The 7,113-nt window shown below is 43.2% G+C and overlaps 1 long non-coding RNA gene across 1 annotated transcript; it reads left to right on the plus strand.

Annotated features, from left to right (window-relative positions):
- The first annotated feature begins 426 nt into the window (after positions 1-426).
- LOC133141377 (uncharacterized) lies at positions 427-4,343 on the plus strand. The gene is made up of 2 exons (XR_009710090.1): positions 427-498; positions 4,066-4,343. It is a non-coding gene; the product is annotated as an uncharacterized LOC133141377 (long non-coding RNA).
- Positions 4,344-7,113: the final 2,770 nt, after the last annotated feature.

The following is a 7,113-nucleotide window of genomic DNA, read 5'->3' on the forward strand; positions in this document are numbered from 1 at the left end:
CCAATCTCATGAACTATTTGTTTCGAAGAAAGAGAAAGAACATGTTTACGCTACATTCTCGAGATTACAGCTATTTGCGGGACATTTGTTTGTGTCCTTGAGTTTGGCCGAACGAATCCCTCTTTCACGTTATCCCTGACTTCTGCCCAGAGGATGGATTCTGAGGTCTCTGGATCAGGTCACTAAAGTGGAGGAGGGAATGATGGGTAACAAGATCATTTCTCAGTTGAGATCTTGATGTTCGACGGTGCGGTGCACTAGTGTGCAGGTGGCTGTGAAATATTTGGTGCAGGTGCCAGGAAGAGCCATGGCCACATTCAGGCTCTCTGTCTAGGCCACATGGACAGGGCGAGTGTAATTAGGAATGTTCCACAGACACTGGGCCCCCACTTTTCTCTCCCTCCCTCACTCTCTCTCTCTCCGTACACTTTATCTGTTTTTTCTTCAGAGCAGAATGCTACACAGGCTAATCTCTCCTGAGTGACACAGCTAACAGAGGTAAACAACGCTGCTGTCTGTGTCTCTTCTATCTCTGTACTGCTCTCTCTCTCTCTCCCCCTCTCTCTCTCTCCCTCGCTCCCCCTCTCTTTCTCTCGCTGTTGATATTTTACTGGCTCTCGATGTGTGTGTGTGTGTATGCATGTTGCAATTTCAGTTTGTTAGTGGAAGAGAGTTAGTGTGTGTGTGCGTATGTGTGTGTGTGTGTGTGTGTGTGTGTGTTTGTGAGTATGTCTGAAAACAGCTAGGTTCAGTTTTTCAACAGAGCTGAGTGAGCTGGGTGACTCAGAGGCAGCTAAGAATTACAGCCCAAATTAGTTTCTGTTTGGGAGGAGTTCCGGATAACACACTCACACACACGCGAGCACACACACATTCTTAGGTACTCACATCATATGTACACTGAAAGGCACGCCTACGCAAAGGCGTACACACACACACACACACACACACATAAATATATACAAACACACATTTCACAAAACATTCAGAAACCAAGGTTAACTTCCCTTGGTTCTCATACTATGACTCTGCCGATTCTTGCTGCACTAGTTTGGTCTGTTAATAGTTTACTGCTGCAAGCAGATACAACAGCTATGTTGAAACCAGGAACTGGCTAGAACAGTCAGTATGTGACTCATGATGTTGTTCTCTGTGAAATGTTTCTCTGTGAAAGTTCTTTTTTTTTTAAATCTCTTAGCCTTATTTGGACAGTTCTTGCTTGTTTAAACTTGTTCCTCTTTGCTTTTGTACTATATTCTCAAGCTTACCAAAGAAACAAAAATGCACGTTCTCAAAAGGCCATTTTGGCACTTACAGGGAGCTATGCACACTTATTGGTTTATTTTCTCCTACTACAAAATCGGGTAAAAGCACTGGCATTTACCTAGTTTGTAATAACTCAACTTTCAATTTAAGAGGGAAAATAGGGATAAAAACTTGTAACAAGCAAGGTCTCCACATAAGAGCTTATATAAGAACTATGGTTCAGTCACCTGTTGCATAGTGACACCTGGTGGAGTTCAGTGGTATACTTTATTTTAATTGGTTGAGGGCTGCTGGGTGGCTCATTGTGTTAAATTAGTGGCCACAGCCCTGCAAGCCAGTGCATTATTGGGCCTAGAATCACTTGTGGAGGGAATGGTTTTAATGAGAATTCAATTTAATTTTCCCTGCACAAGCTGCACATGAACTCATTTGACTCAGTTGTTGAGTGGAAAAGAAGCAGCGGCTGTCATTGACAGAGACGGTTGCAGGGATGAAGCTCACTATGAACACAACTCAAATTTGGGGAATTAAAACAGAGATTATGACAACTAAAAAAGGCTGGTGTTGGCCCCACCCCAACGATAGTAATGAAAGCCCTACAAGGCAATATGCGTTTATGAATATGAGACGGACAGAGAAACTCAGACAGTGATAGAGATTGTCCTCTGCAGTGTTCCATGGTCGGAGAAGTCCCACCCCCATTCTGTTAATGAGCCAATCAGCGCAAGACAGACCCAAAATTATCTGAATCAGATTAACTGATTGGTTCACTGTGACAAAGTTCGTGGTCAAACTTCACTCCTCACGTTCCTTCAGGAGTACCCATTTTTCACTCTATAAATTCAAAGACCAATCATTAATAGTCCATTCATGTCAACACATTTACTTAATCCTTCTGAAATACTTCCTCTTAACTACTCTTTAAGCGTCTAAATGAAGTGCTATACCACGCAGCCAGTCCCCGAGGGTGTAATTGCATTCAGCTCGTCATTTCAGCACAACCTCTCATGACATTACCGCGGCACGTTACGGCAGTGTTTCCTGGCAACCCTGGTTACTGGGGAAACGCGGCGACGCTGCCTCTGGCTGGCTGAGCAGCTGGTCTGTTATAGTTAACTAGATTTGGAGGAGTCGTTCACTGCTCACTAGACATCTTTTCATAAAGGGCCTCTGCTGTTAGGCCTTAAAACGCATTGCTGGAACACACTATTTAGATCGACCTTAAACACACTAGAAGCAGGCAATATCATGGATGTATCTGTAGGGTTGGGGTCATCATTAGCGCAGGCAAGGCCCTCAGGCTGCATCTCAACCACAGCACTGCTGATCGTACACCTGCAGGCTCCATCTCAACCACAGCACTGCTGATCCTACACCTTCAGGCTCCATCTCAACCACAGCACCGCTGCTCCTACACCTTTAAGCTCCATCTCAACCACAGCACCGCTGATCCTACACCTTTAAGCTCCATCTCAACCACAGCATTGCTGATCCTACACCTTTAAGCTCCTTCTCAACCACAGTACTGTTGATCCTACACCTTTAAGCTCCATCTCAACCACAGTACCGCTGATCCTACACCTTTAAGCTCCATCTCAACCACAGCACCGCTGATCCTACACCACCTTCAGGCTCCAGCCTCTACCCTTCCTGCCTCTCTCTCAAATTCAAGTCCAAAATGCCTTATTGGCATTAAATACATTGCTAAATATTGCCAAAGCTTACACATACTTTCTCTCTCTCTCTCTTTCCCTCTGTCTCTCTCTCATACGCAATAGCTGTCTGTAGGAGGCTGCAAGAAAAGAGATGTGGAAATGATAAGCAAAGGAGAGAGAGAGAGGAGGGAGAGAGAAATAATGAGAGAAAAAAATAAAGAGTCAAATGGAAAAGGGGAGAGGCAAGATGGGGGAATGAGGCACCTAGGAATAAGGAGGGATACTGACAGGTGGAGGGAGAGAGGGAAAAAGCAAGAGAGAGAGAGGGAGCGTGTGGAGAGAGGGAAGAAGGGAACAGAGAAGGCATGAATAAAAGGAAAAACAGGAGCGATATAAACATCAAGGAAAAGGAGAAGAGGCATGAAAGAAAGGGAGAGGGAGAAATAGCATGCAGTAAGGGAGAAGGAAAAAGAGAAGAGACGGCACAAATAAAAGGGAGAATAGGAGTGACGGAAAAGACGCATGAGAGAAAAGGAGGGAGGGAGGGAGGGAGAGAGAGCACAAATGAAAAAGAGCAGAAATCAGCTGAAGGGGTTTGTAGTCCCAGAGCCTAGAAGGAAGGATCAATAACTAATTTCAGCACTAAGCTGCAGCTGCACTGCTGTCCAATATGCGCTGGACATAACCAGCTCACTTTCAGCTGGAATAGCTGCAGTCTTGCTCGCCTCTGCCTCTCCCTCCCTCTCTCGCTCTCTCCTATTTCCTTCTCTCCATCCAACCTCCTTCTCTCCTTCCCCTCTTTTTCTTCTTTGTCTTTCTCCAACCTCAGTCTCCCCCCCTCTCTTCCCTCTCTCTCCTGGGTGTTTCTCCTCCCCCCATTTCTCTCTCAGGGTTGCCTATAGCTGGATCGATACACACACAGACCACGGTGTGCGTGATAGGAACTCTCTCTAATTCCCCTTTCCCTCTTTACAGTGCTAGAATGCCAAATTTACGCAGAATCACCAAGAGTAGTATCATTATGTTTATGTCTGGGATTACAATTGCGATTATAAAAATACGTGAAATAATGATTGTGGTTATTATTATTTGATAAATCACTATATTATATTTGACTCTTCTGTGCAATGGCTTTTCTTTACAGGAGTAAACACTCCCGTAAAGGTGTTTCTCAGAAATACAGCCGGCCATGAAGAGATCCATCATGAAGAGGAAACAAAGAAACAAAGAACAGTTACACAACGACAGAGGAACAAATCCCCTGGACTGATAAGAGTTATTCATGTTGTTATTGTGCTATTACGCTGTACTTTTCTGCTCTGTCTGTATGCTTTGGCAATGCATACATAGTTTGTTTGTCATGGCAGTGAATCAAATGGAAGAAAATCAAAGAAAGGCCATAAATGACATGTTTAAGCCATGCAGGCTTGTGAAGAAAAATGTGTTTTAATTGGAATGCAGCCCTACAACCCACAACCCCTGAACTTTGACCTCCCTGGCCTCCTTCCGGAAACCCGTGGACTTAGGCTGTTTACAAGCAGAGAAACAGGGGTCATGTCTCGTCACAGTGGAAGCATTTCAAATTCCTGAACAGGAATGAGTGAAATGAGAGAGATAGCGAAATAAATATATATACAGTATATAGAGTTAGAAAAACCGAGAGGTTGTGAGTGAGAGAGAGATGTTTCACCAGGCCAAATCATCATCTTATGTTTTAAAGGTACAATAGGAAAGATTTTTGTGTTAAAACATTGGTACAAGACCATTGTAAATCCCTTCCTATCATTGAAAAAGGCTCACTGACGTGTTTACTCACCCTCTGCCTGCGTTTATTGTCCTTAAATTCTGGTTTCAAAACATACAGTTGATGGGCTGGTACTCTGTACATAAACATCCTATAGCTGTACAATAATTCAAGCTCATTGGTTGAAATTGGTTCTGATTGCCACAGCCAAGCGTTTCAACGTCAGCGCATTCATGGAGAAGAGGTGGGATAAACAGTGTTGTGGTTTGAGCGTGTTTGTTGCTGTAATTCCTCTCTTGAACGATAGAAGTCCGAAATTACCTATTGTACCTTTAAAACAAAATAAAGAATACAAATGACTATATGTGCAGTATAGCAAAATATACCAACTGCTGTCAATTTGGTCTCAGTGGAATAACGAAACATACCCAAGAGAACGTATTATTTTAGAAAAAATAACAGTACATTGGCATGTATTGGAAAATATTTTTGGGAGTACATCTTTATATTGAATTATATTATTAATATATGTGCATGTATATTAATGAATTATAATGCATATTTTCATTAGGTTAGCGATGGAAAGCGATGGACACCAGTCACCAGCATCCAGGGGTTCAGTGGAGTGAGTCAGTGCAGCAGATAATGGGGGGTCACAAGCTGGGGTCCCCCCCCCCCCCCCCGCCCAAACCCACCTCTCATTCTGAGACCATTCCAGGCCGACAAAATCTGCTGTAGTTCAACGGTGCCATCTTTAGGCTAGCTTAAAATAAAATAAAAAATAAATAAACTGCTGCAGCCCCAAAGAGCAGTTGGTAACATGTTTGTTTATTATTCATGAGCTCCCAACATGTCTGATGTCATGGTTTCAGGATCACTGGCAGCTCAGAGGGTGGGAGAAGGGGTGGTGGGGGGGTTTGGCAGAGAGGGATTGCGTTTGAGGACACCCTCAGCTGGCCGCGGTGGACCCCGGGGAGTCTGGCGCGTGAGACTGAGACTGCCCCCCCATGCCCCCAATAGCAGCAGCCACGAATACTACGGCCCTCACTTCCACCACTTGGCCAGTGGGTGGGGCTGTCGGGCCCAGAGCAGCCTCCTTGGGGAATGGCAGACAAAAGCCGTCAGAACCTCCAGGCGTTGCGTCTGTCTGGGAACCCAGCGAGCGCTTTCCCATGAGCCGAATCACGAGCCACGGGGAAAGGGAGGCTGGGGCGGGGGAGGGCGGGGGAACAAGCAGAGCTAACTGGGCTCTGCCTAGTTGGAGAGATGGACAGGATTTAACAAAGTTGTCTCCCCTCTAAAGTGTCTTTGGGGACCCGAGGCTTTACCTCATCCCAAATTCCCGATTTTGTCTTTTATTTAACTAGTGTAGCAGACTTGTAGTCATGGATTTCTCATTTTCTTTTTTATGATGCGATATTGAGTTGTGCTTCGGTGTTTGCCATGGTGGTATGAATTTGTGTTTGCCCACCCACTAGAGAAAAAATATATTTTTTATTCCCTTTATTAAGTTTGTCTGTTGACAATATTTACGAGGACGTCCCGACGTAACAGTGAGTTGAAAAAAATGAAGATAATGCAAGAGGAGACACAAATATATACTTTGGAAAAACTAGTGAAACAAACAACATCAACAGGGAGTAAATTCAAAAATACAGTCCAACACATTGGGGAAATAATACAGCTTAATGAATTATGTTTTTTCTTCCAGAGATGGACAAGTAAGTATTTTTACCCAGGGGAATGTACCAATCATAATTAGCTTCATTTGCTCATTTAAATTTGTGGACTAACATTAGCAAATGACGCAAATAATAATGGAAAGATGGAGAGTCAAAAAGTAAGATATCAATTATTTAGTTGGTATAATTCGTACTTTTGGACAAAATTCATGCTCCACACTCTTAAAAACAGTCCATGGCACAAATGGCCTTCCTTCCAGATGTCACTTGCATCAACAAAATAGAAAACAAAACAAAATTTTCAATTTGACCAATTTTAACAGCTGAAGCAAAAATGAAAACATGCTTGCAAGTACCATAAAATATTGGAGTAGCTCCATATATTCAAATGCATTGTTCAACACATTCCAGTATATTTTTTCCAATATGACGCAGTATATACGTATCTTGTTCAGCTGTGCTCCTCTGCATTGACAGCTTGGTTCTTTTAAAACTGAATGGAAATATAGGGCTGTGCATTTTACACTCAGAGCCAGCCACCGCCCACTGTCCAAAAACCCTCTTCTCCAGTAACACCCCAACCACCTCCTCTAGCCTTTCCCTCTCAATCCCTCTGTTAAATTACATGGTGCTTTATTGGAATGATACAAATATGCATAACATGCCACATTTGACTTGTAGTATACTATTTAACAGAAAATCAAAATATAATAAAAAGAAAATAGACTTAAGTTATTATAATACACTGGATATGTGTACTGTAATA

The sequence above is a fragment of the Conger conger genome, chromosome 12 (assembly GCF_963514075.1).
Source record: "Conger conger chromosome 12, fConCon1.1, whole genome shotgun sequence".
NCBI lineage: Eukaryota > Metazoa > Chordata > Actinopteri > Anguilliformes > Congridae > Conger > Conger conger.